General features: G+C 40.3%; 1 pseudogene; it reads right to left on the bottom strand.

Annotated features, from left to right (window-relative positions):
- Positions 1-1,242: 1,242 nt before the first annotated feature.
- Positions 1,243-10,949, bottom strand: LOC100955628 (annotated as a pseudogene).
- Positions 10,950-23,845: the final 12,896 nt, after the last annotated feature.

Below are 23,845 nucleotides of genomic sequence, written 5' to 3'. Positions count from 1 at the left end.
CAATCTGAAATACTTCCGTCAAACTGGTCAACACAGCCTTCATGTCATTTTCTCAGTTTGGGTAACGACTCTTATGCCATTATGTATGCCTAGAGGAGAAAATGTATCTCAGAGAACGTTAGTGATTGGTTCTGTTTTATTTCCTTGATAATAGCACTCTTATATTACTTTAAATAATCCAGAAAAAGTAACTGAATTTCGTATAGTAGTCTAAAGTTTTGATTGATGATTCTAAACGGTTCTCTGGGTAAGGTTGTAAGTTCAAAATAAGAGAGACCACCTCCTTTACTTATGGGATGTTCTGCAAACTTTTTCATTTCTTTTTAAAAAACATTTTGATAATCTATTTTTTAAATAAAACATTTAGTTGTTTTAGAGCCATTTTGGGTTCACAGCAAAGTTAGGAGGAATAGAATTTTTGTTACTAAGCAGTGGGCTCCCTGCGTATTACGCATAGAAGCCAATACTATGACACTGACTTTTGAGAAAAGAAAGAGCTTTATTGGGAGTCACCTGGAACAAGGCAAGAAGCAACATCAAATCCATCTCCTTGATCTGGGGGTAGGTAAAGCTTTTGTGGCCTTACTAACCAGTCTCAAGTGGTGCCAATTCAGCTAGTCTGCCAGGCTGGGGGTAACATTGAGGACAGTAGGGCTTTTTCCCATTGCACATGCCTGGGCTTCTTTGGTTTTGTATCATGAGTAACAGCTTAAGCAATGGCTAATGTGAGCTGGTCCAGCCTCCTGTTCTTGCATTTGCAGTCTCCCATCCTGTCAGCATCCACCACTGGCGCGGTGAGCAACTGGTGAACCTACACTGAGATGTCGTGATCATCAGAGTCCTTAGTATACTGTGGGGCTCACTCCTTTATTGTACATTCTGTGGTTTGGACAAGTGTATAATGACATGTATCAACCATTATACTATCATATGGACTATTTTCACTCCTCTAAAAATCTGTGTCCCACACATTTATTCCTTATTCAACTCCTGAAAATTTAAAATGAGGTTAGTGAAGCTTGTTTTGGAGGAGTTATTTTTCTTCCGTGAAAGAACCTGCTTTATTGGGAACCAGAATGCTGCACAGTGACTAGCAGATGAAAGCCACCCATGGGGCAGCTTGGACATCGTTCTCCAAGGGACACAGAGGATGTTTGCTAATATCAGTCAGCTGGAACATGGATTCCTCTGGGCAACTTCTGGGTCAGGAAAACTCATTTCCTAATGGCAACTATATATGGTTCATGAGAGATAAAGCCCCTCAGGGCCTTCTTGTTTTTATATGGAACTTTTTTCAAGATTTTTTTTGAATCTTCATTTGTTACTTGCATTGTATGGTCTCTTAAGGTCATCAGATCAGACCAACTTCTGTACAAAGTGCCTTGATGTCAGCACCTGAGAGGTCATCTTTAGCCATGATCAAGTCATCAACAAGCCAGTGTCATCCTGCTTGTGTGAATCTGAAAGATGTGCTGCTTAGGCTTTTCATTGGGCAGGGGAACTCGATCTTCCTGTCAATGTGGCCTGGTCTTATAAGTGCTGGATCCAAAGTTTTTGTTGAGTTTGTGGCCATAGTAACTTTCACATCTTCCCTAGAGTCAAATTCATCTAACTCATTAAGTAGTTCCAACACTATTTGCTAAATTTTTCCTTCACCACCAGAATTCAAGTCGTATCTTTTTGACCCAATGGTGTAAGTTTCATCAATAAACATGATGCAAGGTGCATGTTCCCCAGTAACGTGAAACAATTCCAATACAAGTTCAGGTCCATCACCCAGGTACTTCTGAATGAGTTCAGAGCCAGCTATTCTCAAGAAAGGGTCCAAGGTTTGGTTTCCTACTGCTTTGGTGAACAAGGCTTTAACTGTGCAGGCAGACTATAGAGAATGACCCCATTAGGGGGCTTTATGCCCATCTCTTCATAGTATTCAGGATGAGTGAGAGGAAGTTCCACAGTTTCTTAATTTCCTGCATTTGGTCCTCCAGCCCCCCAGTGTTGGTCCTGGGGGACCTTTCCACCTTCATCACTGTGACCAGGTGATCTGTCATCTATCAGTACCCCATCACAGCATGCACCTTGCAGTTGAGCAGGACCAAGCAGCCTGGTTCCAGTAGATCCTTGTGTACAAATGAAAGAATGCTGGTGTGGTGTTCTGAGTCCACAGAAGCAGACACGTGGCCCGATTGTCACCAGTGATCTCTCCCAAGGTTCCTGCTGACACTGGGGTCACCCTCAGATCACCCGCTTTGGACCTTTCTTCCTCTTGATTCTCTTCTAATGGTTTCAGTTGTGCTTGATTTCTAGTTAACTCTTCTATGAGAAGATAGTCTTTAATTCTAACTTCACTAGCACTGAGTGTGAGGTGTCACCAGTTGAAGTTTACTAGCGACATTGATCCTTTGTTTTCTTTGTCTCCACTCTGGTTGATACGGGAGATACATATTTTTCTTTTCCTTGTCATCTTTTTTACCACCTCCCAGACCAGGGCCACCATGCTGACTCACAGACCAGGGCCACCATGCTGACTCTGACCCATCTTGCCACTGCCACTCAAGCTGCTACTGCCGGAAGTCTGGAGGAGTTATTTTTTGATGTGGCTTCTGCTGTTATTCAATTGAGATCACTAATAGTGCATTTTGAACATACTGTATATATTCTTCTCTCTTGAGCCCTCATAACTTTTAAGATTTTTGAGTTTTTAAGCTCTTTACATTTGATCAGATATACAATCCATTTTACACGTACAGGACAAAATCTAGGAAAATTTTCAGTGGTTGGTTTTCTTGGTCCACTTTTGCTAGTATAATAAAATGCCATAAGGAATATAAATTTATTTCTCATAGAGGCTGGGACGTCCAAGGTGCTGGCACTTTTTATCTGGTGAGGGCTGCTCTTTGGTTCCAAGACGGCACCTTGATCCTATATTCTCTGGAGAGGAGGAACCTGACCTCATGTGGCAGAGGGTCAGGAGGCAAAAGGGACCAACTCTCAAGCTCTGTTTATTTACTGAGATTCAGAGTCTCTTTCTGTTGCCCTGGCTGAAGTGCAGTGGTGTGGTCATAGCTCACTTTAATCTTGAATTCCTGGGTTTAAGTGATCCTTCTATCTCAGCTTCCCAAGTAGCTGGGACTGTAGGCATGTACTACCACACCTAATTTTTTATATTTTTAATTTTTTTTGTAGAGACAAGGTCTTGCTGTGTTGCTCAGGCTGGTCTTAAATTTTGGGCTCAAATGGTTCTCTTGCTGTGGCCTCACAAAGTGCTGGGATTATAAGTATGAGCCACCATGCCCAGCCTTGTTAATCCCCTTTGTAATGACATTAGTCACACTCATGACCTAAACACCTGTCAACAGCCTGCACCTCCCAGTACTGTTCCACTGAGGATTAAGTTTCTAGCACGTGAATTTGAAGGAATTTGAAGGAACATTGAGACCATAGTGCTGGTTTTGCATTATGTTGCTTCCTTGAGCCCAGCTTGATGCTGAGTGAGTGTATCAACTTGGGTCTGGTCTAGAAATAAACCATTCAGTGATTTCACACAAGGGAATTTTAGTGTTAAAAGTTTTAAACTCTAATAAAACGTGTACCAGTACTCTAGGTGGTACCCTATGGGTGAGGAAGAGTACCCAAGGAAGGACAAACTTGGGAGAGGGGCCAAAGTTTGGGTACAGACCTTGCTGAAAAAGGGTCACTTTAGCCCCCTGGATGGCAAAAAATGGCACTGGTTTGTCCAGACCAGAGCTGATCTTTAGTTACCAAACAAGCAAGCAAGAAGCCACCCTCCCAAGACACAGGGAAGCCCCACACTGGGGACTAAGTGTGTGAGTGTGTAGTGGGAGTGGGGGAGGGACTCTAGTGCTAGCAGAATGCTGGGAGCATGAGGTGTCTGTTTGGGGAGGGTCACAGAAGGCAATCACCAGCCTGGGTGAAGTCTGAGAAGTCACTGAACATTCTGGGAGCATGGCTGGGGCAGAGCGTCCTCAGAGGTCTTCCCACCCACACTTCTTACTGATGGGGCACCTGCCAGAAAGTGTAGGAGAGCTCCTTCAGGGTGAATTTGGAGGTGAGGGACAGTAAATTGACAACTAGTGCAGGAGTTGAGGAGCTTTTGGAAAGGTTTTTGTGGGACAGAGTATCACTAAGTAAATACAACGTGTCTCTTCTGTATACCTCTGCTATCCCTGTTTTGAAACGTCCTGCATAGCCTGTCCAAACCAGGAAATGTGTGTATTTAGGTAAGGTAGCAAAAATGTTGGGCCACTTAGAGAAGTGAGGAACCATGAAAAATCATGAGCCATTATTTTAAAAACGTAATGAATTTGGTAACTTCATGAAATGAAGTCATTCATGAACTCCAAATGCTCTGGAGTTACATTAATGGTACTCTCAATGTATCAGTAGTATGAAGCATCCCTGCCATACTTTTCATCAAGGTAGCCATATAGTTATTATATGCACTTTTCTGGATGGAAATGGAAAATTTCCTGCAATTGTAATGTTTGTATTTTTAGCATATTCTTGCTTCAGTTAAGCCATGACTTGCATTTCTGTGTCTTCTACATATTGCTCTTAATTTTGCCTTCAAAGACAATCTCCTACACATATTTCAATCTTCTTAATGGTAAGATCAGCAGAAGTAATGTTCCATCCTAAAGCCTAAATGTTTTCTTACTATTATTATTATTTTGAGGCAATCTGACTCTGTCAGCCTGGGTAGAGTGCCGCGGTGTCATCATAGCACATAGCAACCTCAAACTTTTGGACTCGAAAGATCCTCCTGCCTCAACCTGCTGTGTAGCTGGTACTACAGGCACCTGTCACAATGCCCTGCTGGTTTTTCTATTTTTAGTAGAGACAAGGTTTTACTGTTGCTCAGGTTGGTCTCCAATTTGTGAGCTCAATCAATCCACCTACCTTTGCCTCCCACAGTGCTAGCGTTGCAGGAATGAGGCACTGCGCCCAGCCAAGCCTGAATATATTTTGCTTTCTAAAGTATTTGGGACAAAGTTTTCTTTATTATTGTTTCACTGCCTGCTTTGCAGCTTTCAGTGTTTGTTTTATGTGGCACCAGATGTCTGAGACATATACAGCAGAAGGGGGCTCTGCAGAGAGGACTCTGCATTTGATTCTGTAATAATTTCTTACAGTGCCTTTATTCAACTGACATTTATTTGACTGCTGGCATTTTACTAGATGTGTGTGTGGGTCAAAGGCAGTGTAGGAGGGGGAGTGGGAGAGGATGATGAATAAGGCATGAGTCTTATCAGGAGGAACTCTGTGGTGGAAATAGATAAATGGGGAAGTGTATCCTACAACCAGGTGAGTACTGCTTCCGAGAAATGAAGACGGAACAGCTGATGCAGAAGCACAGAAGGCGGATCAGCCCAGTGGCCTCAGAAAATTCAGGAAAGAGTCCAGTCAGGTGAGGATACTTGATACTGAAAAAGGAACAGAAGTTGGGTTTTACCATCAAAGAAATGGGGTGGAAAGATGTGTGTTCCAGCCAGGGGTATATGCATAAAGACCTGGTGGTAAAAGGTCTGCTGCCGAATTGATTGAATCAGAAGAAAGCTGGGCTTTAGATAAGGTAGATTTATGATTCTACCATTTATTAGATCTTTATTGTAGACAAGTCACCTTGCTTAAGCCTTTTTTGTTTTCCCTCTCTTTTTTGATATCTACCTTGCAGTTTTATTTTGAGGATTAAATGAGCAAAGGTGTGACTGGCTCACATGGTCTCAGCAAATGCTAACTGCTAGACTGGTAAAACATTTAGCTGGGGCAGAAACTTGGAAAGAACAGAAGACGCCTTTTGCCTTAGTATTCTGTGCCTTTGAGGCAGCAGAATGCCTCTTCATTCTATTCTCCACCGCAAGAACAATCCTTTACAAACATGTCAGATGATGTCGCATCTAAAATTACCAGGGCCTTCCTTTCTGTAAAATGTGAAGTTCCTGCCTTAGCCTGGAAAGCTCTGTGTGGTGGGACAACTCCTCCCACTCCTTTAATCCCCCCAAAGTAGATCATTTCTTACTTCATACTCCACTTGCTCTATGATTCCGCCCCATCACAGGTCTTGCAGTTCTCAAATATCCAGACCTTTGCACTGCTTTTTCCATCTGGAACGCTTTTTCTCCACGATTTACTCCTTTCAGGTATCAGCTCTGGTATCGTTTTACCAGAGGCCTGCCCTGGCCACCTCCATTCCCCAAGCCACTACTCTTTTCCCTTTGCTCCTTTACTCTCCTTTACTTGATATTAAAGGTAGAGGCTTTGTTTCATTCACCCAGTTAGAATACTGCCCAGCAGTAATGTAAAGTGCTCCAGAAATATTTGTTCTCTGAATGAAGGAGGCTGAGAAATTGGCTTGGGGAGCCATCTGGGGCGCTTGGTATACTCAGCTAAGAGTTTTGGATTTGGTTCTTTGGGCAAAAGGAAGATGATCGGCATTCTTGATCCAGTCTAAAACGAATATTGTTTTTGGTAGTCCTTATAGCGATTTGTGCTTAAAGTGAGAGAACTTATTTTTTTTTAGATACTAAAACCATTCTCCTTTCCAGCAGCTAGTCTCTAAAAACCCAATACCATGCCACTGCAGTAGTGCACTGTTAATGATTCCTTTAGATAGTAGTGAAAGAAAATGCAGGCATAATGTTTTTGTTAGCTGTGGTAGCTTGGGCAAATTAAAGCTCTGAGTTTCATTTTTTTATGTGGAGCTAATGGTATCTCTCACAATTGTGAAGACAAAATGAAGTAGTGCTCACCACAGTTCCTGATGTGTATGAGTTGTTTGTGCAGTGCTGCCAAGGTTACTGCACAGTGGCAAGTACATGAATTTAATTGTCAGACCTGTAGTAAGTCCGTGTTAGTTATTACTGGCAAGCAGAATTATGCTGGAAAAGTGGTGTCAGAATTTCAGCTGATTAGGACTATTGTTGTAAGCTGCCTTGTAGAAACAGACATAGTTCTGTTTGTAAGAATTCTTAGGCTTATTTTTTCCACTAGAAGGCACCTTTCTCCTTTCTGTAAACCAGATACAGACTTAAAGCATATGACTCTGGCCCCAATTCTCTTTCCTTTATGAGACTTCAGCCCTGGACTCTTGTCAGATAACGAACTTAACGCTGTGCCAGGTATCTCCCTAGTTGTCCTCCCCACACTCACATCATGGCAGAGTGTTTGAGACTTGGCACATGTTTTTGCCCCTATAGAGGGGTGGTCTTTGAAAATGTAGAAAGGATAATAATTGCCTTTGGGACTTTAGCAAGAAATAGTGAGCTAGGAGTAGAGATTCAAGGGAAATAATCTGTTACTTCTTACTTTTGAGATATCCTTCCCATATATATGATGAAAGTAATTTTAGCTAGAAGACTAAGCCAATGATGTAGATTCCCCAGTGCTACTCCTAAGTCAGGGATAAAAGAGCAATGTGGGGTGGGGAAAGAGCTAGGGGCAGGAAAAAAAAGAAAAAGAGTGAAATACTGAGACAAATCTTAGTAATAAAAACAAAGCCATGGGCATCACCCTACCAGACTGTAGGCCACTACAAGGCCATAGTGATCAAAACAGCACAATATTGGCACAAAAATAAAGACATAGATATTTGGAACCAAATAGAAAACGATGAGATGAAACTAACATCTTACAAGCACCTGTTCTTTGATAAACCACGAAAGAACGTACACTGGGGAAAAGAATCCCTATTCAATAAACGGTGCTGGGAGAACTGGATAACCACTTGTAAAAGACTGAAACTGGACCCGCACCTTTCACCACTTACAAAAATTGATTCAAGATGGATAAAAGATTTAAATCTAAGGCAGGAAACAATAAAAATCCTTGAAGAAATTGTGGGGAAAATGCTTGAAGATACTGGCCTGGGGAAAGAGTTTATGAAGAAGACGTCTGTGGCAATTGCAACAACAACAAAAATAAACAAATGGTACTTAATTAAACTGAATAGCTTCTATACAGCTAAGGAGACAACAACCAAAGCAAATGGATAACTTTCAGAATAGGAAAAGATAACTTTCATATTATGAATTGGACAAGAGCTAGATTTTAATTTTTAAATGGTGTTTAACCACAAAAATAATTTAATCTTTATGTTTCTGAAGGAACTTGCTGTATTTGGAGGCATTAAGGGGCTCACTCAAAGAAGAAATTGTAAATATTAAAAGCTACTTGTTTTTTAAGAAATAATTTTTCTTCCAGAGCTTTGTAAATTTTTCTTTTTTTTTGAGACAGAGTCTCACTATATTGCCCCCAATAGAGTGCACTGTGTGTGTGTGTGTAGGGGGGGAGACTCAGAGCAACCTCACACTTTTGGGCTTAAGCAATTCTCTTGCCTCAGCCTCCCAAGTAGCTGGGACTATAGGCGCCTGCCACAAGGCCTGGCTATTTTTTGGTTGTAGTTGTCATTGTTGTTTGGCAGGCCCGAGCTGCGTTTGAACTGGCCAGATCCGTGTATGTGGCTGGTGCCCTAGCCGCTGAGCTACAGGCACTGAGCCAGAGCTTTGTAAATTGACCAAACAAAAATCAACATTTATAGGCTGTGTTCATTCAGTCTAAGAATGCAAAAGGGGTGAGAATCTGTGTCCTCATGGTGACTGATAGTCATAATGTTAGGGTTTTTCTAGCAATTATGCACTGACATTTTTCAAAACAAGTTCCTTCAAACTTGTATAGGGCCTCAGGCATCCTGCATTTACTTCCCATGGCCTCACATTACGTAATTGGGATATTAGTATGACCATTGGGCAACACCATGGGTATTGGAATGGTACAAAGGTTTTTCTGGAGCATGTTTATTTTTTCCCCAGGTCAGCTGCTATGAAAGTGAAAATTTTCAGTTTATTTCTTGAGGGTAAAGATCATAGTTTACACTTTCTGGTACTCAGCCTCTCAGTGCTACCTGTATAGATGAAGCATTTGATGCATATCAGTTGATCTGTTTGCTGTAATGACTTTGGACTATGGGTGTCCGTAGACTGATCTCTGTATGTGGTGACTTCATTCTTAGGACCATACATAGCGTTGACTTGGTGATTATATTCTTAAGACTGAGATTTTGCTTTTGTATATTACAAAATTGCAGTCTCTGGTGTGCTAGTGTAGGAGATGATTTTAAAGGAAGAGACTGTTGGCAGGTGTGTTGAGCCAAATGACATATAAATAAAGTGTGGCACATCTGAAAATAACTAACTTCCAGTGGATTGATCATTTGTCAGAAAGATTTCTTTAAAAGTGTAAGTTTTTAGGCCTTTAAAGTATAGATCTTAACCCGTCTCTCTCGCGTGGACCCAAAGCAGGAATGGTAGATGAAGATTTGAAGGAAGGGTGGTGTGGAAGCGTTGCCAGGAGCGTGAGAAACGTACTTACTGGTATATATTTATTTCCCTTTGAAGGGGAAAGACAACTGCTAATTCTTAACTGCTCATCCTTTCACTTTTGGGGAGTTAAACTTTCTCTAAAACACTATCTCCTGTATCTTTGAATTTTTATCAAAACTTTCTGTAGTGGGTTATTGAAAAGGAGTAAGCAAGCCACAGGAATTTATGTTCTTTGCATAAGAACATAGCTTGTTGCCAATAAACTGAGATAGAACTCCTCCATAGGCAGCTTCACTAATCCCCAGATGAGGGCTGTATAGATGGCTCCCTCTGACATCACACACGCCTCCTTCTCCACTCCTGTTTAAGTTTTTTCTCATAGCACTTATTCTTTTTTTTAACATGGTAAAGTTACCACTTTCCTTGTTCTGACTCTTCTACTAGAATGTAAACTGCACATAGGTCAGAAAATTCAATCTGTTTGGTCTGCCAGTGAAACCCAATACCTGGAACAGTGGCCATCCAGTCAATGTTTGTTTTGAGTGAATGCGTGTGAGGGATAGTAGAGTTTTCTGGAGTTGGACTCAGCTGATTTGTTGTCCGTATGATCACTCAGCAACCTTCCTGAAGTTTTGCTTCTCTCCTAATATCCTGTTAGCTTGGCATTATAAATTACATATGCATTACTTATTGGGGAGGAACAAGTAACTGGGATGTTGAATATCTTTGTTATTAAGTACAGTGGGATCTTGGAAAAAATGAGAGTATTGAGGCTGGACACCTGTAGCTCAGTGATTAGAGTGCTGGCCACATCCACTGGGGCTGGCAGGTTCAAACCTGGCCTGGGCCTGCTAAAACCAAAATAGCTGGGCATTGTGGCAGGCACCTGTAGTCCTACCTACTAGGGAGGCTGAGGCAAGAGAATTCCTTGAGCCCAAGAGTGTGAGGTTGCTGTGAGCTATGATGTTATAGCACTCTACCGAGGGTGACAAAGTGAGACTCTGTCTCAGTAAAAAAATAAATAAATAAAAATGAGAGTATTGGGAAGCTAGCAGCTAGATGTTATTTCTCAGAATAACTATATTACCAACTCATGTAGTAGAACTAGACATTTTTTTTTTTTTTTTTTTTTTTTGCTTGTATGAAAGGTCTTTATTGGTGGGGGAAGGGAGGCTGCAGAGCAGCACGGAGGAGGAGAGAAAAGAGGAGAGAAAGATAAGGAGAGAGTGAGGAAGAGAAGAGAGAGAGAGTAGAGAAAAGCCAGGGGGAAGAGAGAAAAGAGCAGAGAAGGAAGGCAGAAGGAGGGGAGAGAGGGGGGTAGACATTCTTAAGGGTCATTTAATCTAGGCTTGATTTTATACACATAAAGGAACTGACTTAGCAAGTTTAGAAACTAGCCCAAGATTATATTGCTAGACAAAGTAGAGCTGAATGAATAGAATCTGATTGTTTTTTAGAACTTCCCAAGTTTAGGTATCCTTCCCAGCATTCTCTGACACCTCTATTAGATGCCATACTTACCCAATGCCTGGAGGGATAGGGCTCTCCTAAGAATAAGGGTGTCTGTGGAGTGAGCAATGGTGGATGGGTGGGAGCAGCAGGAGTATGCATTGAGCCTTTTTAAAGATCTGGAGTTTAAATATATGTCTTGATTTTGAGGAGATAAAATATTTCAAATACTTGTTTAAGTTTTATCTGTGGGGCCAGAAAGGTGATTGGCCCATCTTGCTATCATATTTTTTTCCTGTTTAATTTTCATTGTGCATTTGTTAGCTAGAATGAATCATGATATTGTAAAATCTTTGAGGCAAGAGTTCACGATTTGGCGTATCGGGGTATAGTATAATATATTCTCATATATCTCTAACACCCACTAGTCATCGGAAAGTTGAGCAATAGATAAAAACATTTGCATAATGAGAGCATTGATCAGTCCTTTGACTGGCAGATGTAAAGGGACTAATAGGAAAGAATTGCCCAACATTGTCTCATTATCATTTTCCACCTGAAAGATCATAGAAGACATAGAACAGAGATAGGGAAAATTTTTATCAGACCTTAGTAGCACTGCTTTTTCTCCTCTCCCAGCATGGTATATGGAAGGATCTACTTGCCTCAGTTTTTCTAAGGAGAATAATATTCTCCTATAATTGGATGCGTTCCAGGAAAATAAACTCCAGTTACATAAGGAAGAGTTATGTCTTCATATATACTCAGTTTTCCCCTTAGATAGATGTTAAAACCAGCAGCTCTTTGTACTTGCCGAATTTATTATTAGCATACCTGACCCATGTGCTGGAGATAAACATTTCAAAGAATAAAACTTTCAGTATACTTTAGTGAGAAATAAGGGCTAGAAAGGTTATAAATATGTTTGAGTTTGTTGTAAAAAGATACACCTCCCAAACGTATAACGGTGCAATACAACAGAACTTTATTGCTTGTATATACAAGAGTTTGAGATGGGTATTCTTCCTTGGCAGGTGGGTTTTCTTTACACAGAGTCTTGGAAACCATCTGGCAGCTCCGCCTTCCCTCCACTCCAGGGTATCACTGCATCCAGCTGGTAAAAATGTAAAGGGGGATATAGTGGGTGGTTGCTCTCTTTTTAAAAATGGCATCCTACCTTTCTGCTCATATTCTGTTGACTAAAACTCAGTCACATAGAACACGTAACTGTAAGGGACTGTGGGAAATGCAGACCAGCAGAGTACCCAGGAAAACTGTCATAGAAACTCCCTCCCTCCCTCCCTTCCTCTTCTTTCTTTCTCTTTCTTCCATTTTATTTTAAGACAGTTATTTAGATCTTTTAAGAGTTGCAAAGGTGTTACCTGAATACCTTTCTTTCACCTTCTCCTTATGCTAACATCCACGTAACCACAAAACACTTTTCAAAACCTGGCCCAATACTATAAAACTATAGACCTTTCTCAGATTTTACTTGTTTCCCCCATAATGTTATTTTTCTGTTCCAGGATCTAATTCATTTAGTTGTTGTGTTTCCTTAGTCACCTCTAATCTGTAACAGCTCCCATCTTTATGTATTTGTTTTGTGACCTTGTCACTTTTAAGGAGTCAGTAATTTTGTAAAATGTCACTCGGTTTGGGTTTGTTTGATGCTTTTTCATGACTGGACTCAAGTTATGCATAATAGGGAAGGAGTCCTTAGGCTGGAGGTGATCCGCTTTACCCGGCGCACCATGTCAGGGGTGAGTGATAGCGGTGTGTGTTATGGGTGATGTTAACCTGGATCACTTGGCCAAAGTGGATCTTGAAGGATTCTCCACTATAAAATCACTATTTGTCCCTTTATAATTATCAAATATTTTTGAGATATACTTTAATAATATGCAAATATTCTGTTTTCGGTTTATCCTTTCAACCAATGATTTTAGCACCTATCAAGGGATTTTGCCTGCATCAATTGTTCTAATAATAATTTTCTATTTCCCTCATTAAAAAAGACATTCTTTTGTAGGTATCTGATTGGTACATAGATGTGAAGGATTCTTACCCTCCTCTCTAGCCCCCCCATTTTGGAAATTAAAGTGAACCTAGTTTAAATGCTATTAAATGGGAAGACTGGAAGATGAAGGGGTTGAAGGAAAGGGATGTACTGGCACAGCTTTGCGCACTTAGATCAGGTCCAGATAAGAAGTTCTGTGAATGGCAGTAAGAAAACCAGATTGGGGGTAGAATTCTGCTATTAGCTGAATATAAGGAGGTCTTTTCACTCTAATTTTCTAATTTGTAAAATAAGGACATTTCTACAAATTGTTCAGAGTAATAGAGAATTACTTTGACTTACTAGCCAGGTAGTATCTGTTTTATCAATTCAAATTGTCTATCTATTATATTAAAATATAGGTATTATTAAATCGGCAACTCTACTTGTGCTTATTGGAAAGGAATAAGACTAATGTTTATTGGGCATTTACTTTGTATAGGCAGTGTACAATGAGCTTTATATTAAATAACTTAATCTTCTCACCTTTATGAGGGTACTATTATTAGTTTCACTGTCTGTATGAAGAACTTGAGGCATAGGGAAGTTAATAACTTGCCCCAGATTGAAGTCAAGAGGGGTAGAGTTAGGAATTGAACCTCAGTGGTCTGAGGCTCCAGAATTTGCACCCTTAATCACTTCACTGTAAACCTGTGCCCTGGTTGTAGCCATTTGCAAGGCTAATAATCATCTGGTATATACTTATACACTGGCTGGCCACACTATTTCTGTTCTGGTTGGTCAGTGCCTGTGCCCTACAGATTGTTAAATATTTTAGGTATAAGTCTAGCTGCTGGTTAATGAAAATGTTTGTGTTTCCTAATAATGTTTGAATTGAGCAAATATTACACTTAAAGTATAAGTGAACCCCAGGAAGTTTGGGGGGGGGCTTTATATTATGACTGGAGACACACTAACTTAAACATCAAAAACACATATTGGGCTGACCACGGTAGCTCATGCCTATAATCCTAGCACTCTGGAGGTCAAGGCAGAAGGATCACTTGAGCTCAGTAGTTTAATACTAGCCTGAGCTAAAGTGAGACCCCATCTCTACAAAAAATAGAAAAATTAATGAGATGTGGTAGCATGCACCTGTAGTTCTAGCTACTTAAGAGTCTGAGGTAACCTAGGTGTCTTTTATGTTGAACAAGATCTGGACTGGACTGGAAGTACCGCATAAGCACTATGTCATTCTTGGACTCTTGCAGACTTACTCCTTATCTTCCTTTCTGGAACTCCCAAATCCACCTCACTGCTATTGCCTTTTCCATTTTACTTCCTTCTTTCTGTGTAGGCCACGATGGCTTCACACTCTTTCAGAGATGGCTGATGGATGCCTGTTCATTGGTGTTTCAGGTGTTTGAGTTTCTTATGGTCGAATCCAGGAGGCCCAGTAGAGGAACAATGTCAAAGCCTGTCTCAGAGCTAAAGAAGAGGCCTTTGCCACCAGCTTGAGCAGTCAGAGATCACAGAGGTCTCCAGGCCCTAAGAATAAAGAGCAGTGGCCTCCAGGCCTCTCACTGGCTTTTCACTGCCAGGGAACTTGCCTCTCTCATACAAGTACAGCCAGTTTGCCCACATTCTGCTCTTAAGGTTCTATGTCTTCAGGGGATTATTTTAGTTGTCAAAACTACTTAAGTAAGTGATACATAAACATTCAGGCTTTGGCTATATATTCAATTAGATTAGTTATTAGCCTAATTAGATCAATTATTAGCCTGTTTGTTTTAACTGTTTTTGGCATCACTTTGAACTTTCTTCAGTATGAAATCATTTTTCACACAGTATTGTTAAAATAAGATCACTGTTTGGTCCTCTGAGCCAAAGCTAAGACTAGCAGCTCTGATCTGATGATCAGAGAAATAGGAGCTTTCCTCTAAGGAAAAGGCAGCAACCAGCATCACAAACTAGTTGCTGATGTTCAGCCTGGACTCTTCCAGATCAGGCCAATTGGACGCCTTTTATGGTTTAGACTATTCTGAATGTCCTTAAAGTAAAGTGAAATAGAGATAGCTGGAGGTGAAACAAGTGTATTTACTTGCGCTTTAAATAATTCATTAATTCCTCAAAGTATTTATTCGTCTCCTGCATTCCAGACACCAAGGAAGCAGTAGCAGCTGGGCCCTCACAGAAGGTTCTGAGTATAAGCTGGGCACGGTGGCTCATGCCTTTAACCCTAACACTCTGGAGGCCTAGGTGGGAGGATCACTCGAGCTCAGGAGTTTGAGATCAGCCTGAGAAAGAGTAAGACCCCATCAGGGGCTTCATGGTGGGCACCTGTAGTCCCAGCTATTCAGGAGGCTGAGGCAGGAGGATCACTTTAACCCAGGAGTTTGAGGTTTCTGTGAGCTAGGCTGACATGACTAGCCTGGGCAATAGAGGGATATTCTGTTTCAGAAAAAAAAAAAAAAAAAAAAAAAGACTGAGTTTGGTCTTACCTGGTGATCTGCTTAATAAATGTGTAGCCAACTTTATGTGACATTTTTGTTGTTGTCAATAAAGTCATTTTTTTTTATACTTGGACAATTGAAGAAAGATTAGAGTTTTGTTTATAGGAGACCAAACCCTTCTTATTTCTCATGAGAGAATGAAGGCTCAGAGAAAAGGTCATTATTTTGGTTTTCAAGATAAACTATAAGCTGGGCATGGTGGCTCATCCTAGTGGCATGGTATAATCCTAGCACTTTGGGAGGCTGAGGTGGGTGGATTGTTTGAGCTCAGGAATTAAAGACCAGCCTGACCAAGAATGAGAACCCATCTCCACTATAAATGGAAAAACTAGCTGGATCTTGTGGCAGGAGGCAGAGGATCTCCTGATTCCAAGAGCTTGAGATTGCTTTGAACTATGATGCTGTGGTACTCTACCCAGGGCAAAAGAATGAGACTCTACTCCCCCCAATACAAAAGTGTACATTGTGGTTGGTGGTTGGACTTAGGCAAAGTTCATGTTTTTTGACTTCTTGTCTTTTCCACATATACAAAATTTATAGAAGAATATAATCTGTAAAAGGTTAATTTTCATGGCCTTGGCTAAACAGTGGCAGAGCAGTAAGTAGGAGAAAGAAAAGTGGACTTTCCTTCAGGGGTACCCTAAAAACAGACTCCAAGCTAGGGAAATTGGTCTGGAGCATGCTCCAGTAGAACACAATTCCTGGGACCCAGCTCAGCCTGAGCAGACTGTCCTGGCAGTCTAGAGCGAGCCCGTAATGGGAAGCTTCTCAATGTGGACTGTATGGAGTTGGATATTCTCTAGATCCTAAGGAAGGTTTGGCATCATGGATTCACAGTCACAGTGAGGGGCCAAGTGATACAATGTGCAGTCAAGTCCCTCCACTGCACTCCCCATGGAGACTGCTTCTACTTTTGAGTGTCTTCATGAGAGCCCGAAGGAGCCCAGAGAGGAGCCGCAGGGTGGGCAAAGTGGCTGGTGTGCTTGGGTCCCGTCAGCCACTGTCCTGTCTCTGCTCTGCTTCTGGGTGATTGGTGTCCCAGAGAAATAGGTACACATTCCTGCTGTTCCCTGCACGTGGAGGAGGAGAGAGCTCTTTAGCAGTTGGGTTTTCCTCTGTATCTTTAATATCCATCAGGATTTGCATTATACTTCTTGTCTGTGTAGACAAAGACTTCTTTTACACTTTTGTGGCTGCTCTACTATGTGACCGTGAGTCTCTGGCAAAAGAGAAATAAAGCTCTCTTCTCTTTTGGCCTCACAAGGGAATCTCGAGGAACAGATTAGACAATGAGAGAAAGTGGCTCTTTTTTATACACATGTGTAGGGAGAATCAAAGTATATTATGGATAAAAAGATAGACTTTAGAGCCAGACGATGTAAGAACATGTCTCAGCTTTGCCAATGACTATCTTGGTGACCTTGGGAAAATCATATATTCTCTCAGAACTCATTTTTCTGCTCTATAAAATGGGAATAGTGCTATGCTCTATGGAGTTGGTATCAGAAATAATTGAGCCGAATCAGGCAAAGTACTTAGGTGAATACCTGACACAGCAAAAGCACTGTGTTAGCTATTATTATTAAACTGTATGCAGACTTTCTGATATGCACAGCATACACATCTGTATGCACAGTTACATACAAACGTGTACACACACAAACATACTTTCCCCTGTCATCACCTGTGAAGACATGCACATCCTGTATGCATGGCTTCAATCTTTTCAAACTCTAAAACATCGAGTCTTAAAGAAAGATGATGTTTTACTCAAGGAGGCAAATGTTGGTTTTTGTCGAGGAAGAACAAAAAGTTTACTCTTTTTTTTTTTTTTTTTTTGCAGTTTTTGACTGTGGCTGGGTTTGAACCCGCACCTCTGGCATATGGGACTGGCGCCCTACTCCTTTGAGCCACAGGCACCACCCACAATTTTACTCTTTTTATGTATAAATAATAGACATAATACATAGCAGCATATATATATATATATAGTACTAATCTATAGTATATGGTGTTAAAAGTTCATAGAGTGGTAACAGCAAGAAAATCCAAAAACATTACCTAGAAGGAAGGTAATAAAAAATGTTTATAAATGTTTCTCCACAATGATGTTGGACTTGCTTTTCTGTTTATGTTTCACTAGACAGTGTGGATGAGGGTGCTTGATGATGGTGGTAAAGTCGTTACCACATACAGTGTTATACTGGGCCAAGTGATCTTCTTCCCTGAAGATATATTACACTGGAAAAAGAATATGGGGAATGAAGACTGCTTTTTTTGCACTTTTTTTCTACACATGATAAACGTCAGACCCTGGAGGTTGATGATGTATTTTTTTCTACACTTGAGGACATTGGTTTTAGGTCACTTAATGTATGTACCATTTCTGAAAACAAATCCCACCATCAAGGTATGCACAAACTGAGTGTGAGTATTTGTGTTTCTAGGGCTGCAGTCAGAATAAGTCCAGAGGATATTGACTCATAGACATGACAGAAGTTTTATAATAGACTCGAAAGCACATTTTGGGTTCCTTCCTGCTTAAGATGAAAAACTTGCTGGAATTGAGTTGCTTTTTATTTTCCTTTATGAAGGTCTTTCATCGGAACCCAAAATATATTGGCAGAAACGTTAAAATATAACTAATAGAAAAATTACTGTAAGTTATATTCCTGAAGAGTCATAAACTCACCCATTCTTTCTGTGGGAGAAATTTTTTTACAGATAATGAACTCATATTTTCTTAATCTCATGCAGAGGATTCCACACTTTTACCAAAGAATCACTACTTTTGACCTCTCCAGACATCTGTGTTATCATTGGGGGGACCACTGCTAATGCTGGTTCCAGGTCAGGTGAGAATTGGTGCTGGATTGTAACTGGCCACTGGAGGGAGTCCTGTGGTAAGCTCAGAGTGTAGTAGTAAGGTTTTGAGCTCTACTTTGTATGGGATGTTAATGCTTAGGGGGAAGAAGAAGAAATGAGTCCTTCGGGAAGTACTGGTAAGCCCGAGAACTAACGTGTATTTTTGCAGGACTATTAAGAAAAAAACACGTAAAACCAAAATGCATCAAAAACTTTGGAGATTTGCATAAAGAGCATGAGTCTTAGGCTAACTGAAGTTAGCTCTTCTAACTGGGCCACTGAAAACCACACTGGGGCTAATCGTACTCTATCCTCAGCCACCCCACCTTCCATTACTAAAATTTGTAGAATTTTTCACAAATAAATTTTATGGGATTTATTATTTGCTTCAGCCTGAAGGTGGAATTAATTTCATTAGAACATTCCATAAGCAAAAAGAGAGATAGGGGGTCAATCTTGGCAGAACTGGTTACGAATGCTAGTTATGCTCAGTCTCCAGACAGCCTTGAGTGGAGATACTGTTTTGACCTTAAAGGTATAGTACATCACTTTGTGAAGCCTTTTTAGTTAAGTATTTGTATATATGATAATATATGTCCTACCTGATGGACATGTGTTTTTTATGGTGGGCCACAGTCAAGAGAAATATGAAAAGACACATTTCTCGACAGAGTAGGCAATATAAGAAAAGGTCTGGGGCGGTGCCTGTGGCTCAAAGAAGTAGGGTGCTGGCTCCATATGCTGGAGTAGGTGGGTTCAGAGCTGGCCCCAGCCCCCAAAAAAAATAAATAAAGAAAAAGAAAAGGTCTGAAGGCAAAGGAGAATATGATAAAGGATTCAAGGTACAAGGGGTGTATGATGGTGTTGAGGGTGTGTGTGTTGCTTCTGCAAGAGAAGAGGCTGATGGCAGAGGAGGGATCCAATTGTGAAGGTTTTGGAAGCCATGCTACTGGGTTTGTACTATATCTTGATTAAAAAGAGGAACAACTGGGTAACTCTTTAAATAAGAAAGTGACTCAATTTGTTTGTTTTTTTGGAGTGATAACTGCTCTGGCTAAATGTAGAGAATGGACTGGAAGGAGCTAGATACGAGGCAAGGCGATGAGTCTGGGCTCTGCATTCCTTCAAGTAGGGGACGATCGTGGCCTACGCTATAGCAGTTGTAAGAGTGAGAGAATTGGTGTGAGCAAAGAATTTGAAGAGGTAGGGCAGACAGGACTTGATAACTTTCTTGAAAGGTAAGTAGAGATTGGGATGACTCTTAAGTTTTCTAACCAGGTCCTCTACATTGAACAGTTTATTCTAAAGAGGATGCTTTATGTTAGACATTTCAAGAGAGCTAACAAGACTGAATACTATCTGCCTGTGCAGGTTATCTTGGGGGCTCATATACTCTTGTGTCAGTAATTCTATTTCTGATGAACATGGAAAAGCTGTGTGTTTAACTCAGACTAAATTTGGCTCTCCACTGAAATGCCATTTTGATGTATTTAATCTTATTTTGTTTCTTAAACTTCATCTGACTCAGGTTCAAAAGAATATCAATTTCTGGGCAGAGTAACACAACAACTACAGTAATGGAAAAAAAAAGTGAACTAAAAACAACGAAAAGAGTTTTAGTGAATTCCTGAATCAGGTAATTGAGAAGATTGTTTTGGTGAACATTAAGATGGATGACACACGAGATTTAGAGTGAAGTAAGACTTCTTTTGGACAAAAGGAAAAGGTAAGCTGTAGTCAAACATTGGCTGATTTGATCAATGTAAATTGTTAATTGAAGCTTCAGTGTGGATTTAGGAACTTAATTTCTCTGGCATGGATAATTATATTAATGAAAAGACTGGATGCTATGAGAATTCTCTTTTCATTTGTTCTAAATGCTCCACTGGCTGTATGGCATAGTTATGGAGTCAGACTGAGTTGAAGTCCCAGTTCTGCATGTGGGACTCTAGGCAAATTCTTCAATCAACTTAGGTTGTAATTCCATCATCTGTAAGATGGGGAGAATCATACTACCAACTTTACAAGCTTGTTGTGAGGAACTAGTGACATAATAACGTGTAACAGACATAGAAATGTCAGTGTTCTCAGGACTGAATAAATGTTATTATTAATAAATAGTTATTATGATTACATGAATTATTAAATTGTTGAGTAGGATTTAATAACTGGATTTCTTTTTTCTTTTTTTAAATTTTTATTTTTAGTAGAAACAGGGCCAAACTCTTGCTCAGGTTGGTCTTAAACTCTTGAGCTCCAGCAATCCACCTGCCTCTGAGAGTGCTCGGATTACAGATGTGAGCCTCCACGTCTGGCCTTTTTTTTTTCTTTTTTAAGCATCAAAATGTCCCTGCTTTGAAGATACTCAAAATTTATAATAATGGACATGACAGCCACATTTCCATGTTAATGCAAATGAAATGGGGTATGTGTTAAGGGGAGGTGGAAAGGTAATTTATAAAAAATTTTTTTGGAGTTTCTTGTTTAATGAAGAAAGAAGCAAATGGGAGGTAATTCTTTGTTATGGTTTTAGTCATAAGTAACATTACGGGCTTCAATCCTGATGGCTTTCTGGGCACATTTTCTACAGAGGATACCATGCAGACTCTGCTAGTTTTCAAGTTTAATGAGAGAAAATGATTCAAGATGTGCAGAAGAGGCTAAGGATATTTTGGAAGTGATAAAGATGTTACACAAACGATGGAGGGTCTAAAACACTTGCATAGGCTCCCGGAGTTCTGTGTCCTCAGGTGTCGTGGAAGGTGCCCTTTGAGGAGTGTGTGACAACTGTCTGCCCCTCAGTGCAATGTGAGTGGGAGTGATGGGGGGTGTGGTGTGTGGATCATTAGTAGGGTACTCATCTATTCCAGTTTGTCTAAGGCACTCCTGATGTAGACTTGCTGTCTTGGTAAAATTATTTACAGTATCCCCGTTGGCTCTCCAGAGACTCCTGCTCAGATGATCAGTTGTATCAGTACTACAAGGAAAGCTAAGCTGTCTAGTATGTTACTACAGTGACTTGGCTGTGGTTCTTCCAGACTTTCATGGGGTCCTCAGGGAAACCAAGAATAGTAAACACAAGTGGAATCAGCTTCTCTAGCCTATACCTTTCTCAATTTTGAAAGAACCAAAACCACACTGAAATTTACTAATTATGTCATCCATAGCAAATGTTTTGTTTTACGTTTTTAGAGGTGAAGGCTTTAATAAGTTAGAAAAGGGAATTACAATCTTTCACAAATTATTTTCTAAGATTAGTCTTTATTTTTATTTTTCTTATGCTTTTGTGCATCTACTTGTGTAGAAATGTGTTCTTTTTTTTTTTTAGAGATAGGGTCTTGCTCTGGCATCTGAGATGAAGTCCCATGGCATGAACATAGCTACTGTAACCTCGAACTCCTGGGCTCAAGTTATCTTCCACCTCAGTCTCCTGAGTATCTGGGACTATATAGGTACACACCACCACTCCTGGCTAATTTTATTTTTTTTTTAAATAGAGTTGGAGTCTCATTATGTTGTCCTATCTGGTCTGCCTTGGCTTCCTGAAAGATTGGGATTACAGGTGTGAGCCACTGCTCTGTGCCACAAATTTAGTCTTTAACCCTTGTAAGGAAGACTGTTAGGATGTCATTCTCCCAGAAGGATGACTTTTCCTAAGCAAGTAGAAAATAAGGCATAGGGATAGTGAAACACTGAAATGGAAATCCTCCACTTGATGTGTTAGGAAACATCATTTGTAACCCTTAATTAGAATATGGTGATTAATGCTTTTTTCCCATGACGTTCTGCATGTTGAACTCACTAATGCATTTTAAAGAACATTTAATTAAATAGAATATCTTTAGACTTTTGTGGGGCTATGTCACTGACACAGGAGATTTTATGTGATGGATGGCATCTGTCTGCCTCTTTTTACCCTCACTAAGAGGTCCCTGTATAACCATGCACTTTTATTTTTCTGCTCTTCACTATTAATTCTTAATAAATATTTGGTTTTATTTGCTTAACTCAAATATAGGGATCCCCCCACCCCCACTTTAGGTGGGCATCATTAGTGCTTGAGGTGCCATAGAGTTTAACTTTCACATTGGAGACGTGACATTTTTCCCTGTTGGAACCCAGAATTACATTGGTAGAGCATGTGATGGGATTTGCTTTCCATTCTCTTCAGCAATGCAGACCAGGTAAGAATAAACCAGTTCAAGAGAGATTTCCGATACTCAGTGACCTGCACTCTATTCTGCTAAGCAATGCATCTGGACCTCAGTAAGTGTGTGTTCAATAAATGAATCAACTGGATATACTAATACATGAGGAGAAGGCAAATAAAATGGTTTTTTCATTTGTTTATAAAGGGACCCAGTGTATCACATTCCTTCTTAATTTCCCAAATTCTGCACAGAGAAAAGAGATCAAAGAATCAGTATATAGGGATCCATGAAACACTTTTATTACTAAGAAAACAAATATTAGTGAATGTGACTAACACAGCAGGCAAATGGGTTTCCTAATATTGGCCTGGAGAATTGGACAGGCTCCCCATGTTAAGCCAGGCCTTGTGCACCTTGTACTGGGAGCATCCCCTTTCTGCGTCTGCCAGTTGGTAAGCAGAAGAGGAAGGAGCTGAAGTGAGCTTGCCCAGTTTATTCTTCCCAAATGTCCTGGTGGGGTCAGAGAGAGAAGGAAATGAATGGAGTTTCTTTATATGAAAAGAAACTTCAGGGTGGCGCCTGTGGCTCAAGGAGTAGGACGCCAGCCCCCTATGCTGGAGGTGGCAGGTTCAAGCCCAGCCCCGGGCAAAAACTGCAAAAAAACAACAACTAACTTCATGAGTAGTGAAGCAGCATTTCTTTTCATCATTGTCTATTTTAATCAAATTTAATATATGATGATCTATATACATAAAACATAGATTAAGAGGAATTATTCACTGCATTAAATAATTATTTGCTTTTAAAAATTCACCCAGGCTCTTTAATTAGATAAAGTAATGGACTTATGGAATTTGGATTTTTTAAATTCCTTTGGACTAGGTTACCTTTTGAGAGTAGGTGAGGAATATAACAGTCTTATGAGCCCTGGGGCAAGTCCAAGAACAGTAGATATTTCTCTCGGCTGTGGTTCTTCCTCAAGGAAACAAGGAAATCCAGGGTAGAGCACAGTATGAGTTCTGCAATATCCTCCAAAGGGCTTAAGCCCACACGTAGGCACGTCCTGCCTGATGATGTTTGTTTCCCAGAATGACACCTTACGTTCTCTGATGAGGCTGGAACATTCTCAAAGTCTTCCTAGGCACCCCTGGGTGAGGTTTATGGAGAGCTATATGAGAAAGAGATGGAATCACAAGTTGGCTGTCAATTTTGTTGTGGGGAAGGATTCTAGTGACCCTGCTTTTGGTGTGGTCCCCGGGGGCACCATTCTCTGTAGCCAGCACAAAGTAAAGGAAGGCCCGATCCAAGATAAATAGGAAAGGAAGGAGAGACTCAAATATAGCAAGTCAAGTTGAGAGTTTAACAATTTAAGAATAAGAAAAGAGAACTAAAAATACATAATAAAAATTTTATATAAGTATAAAATATTACAAAGGTAAAAATTCAAGACTTGGAATATCTATTAAATGAGATTTCATGTTATATGAAAGGCTAATACCAATAAATTAAAACTTAAAACTATGAAAGAAGGAT

The sequence above is a fragment of the Otolemur garnettii genome, unplaced genomic scaffold, assembly GCF_000181295.1.
Source record: "Otolemur garnettii isolate 467f Iridium unplaced genomic scaffold, OtoGar3 scaffold00027, whole genome shotgun sequence".
Lineage (NCBI taxonomy): Eukaryota > Metazoa > Chordata > Mammalia > Primates > Galagidae > Otolemur > Otolemur garnettii.
This window is presented reverse-complemented; position numbering and strand designations above follow the sequence as displayed.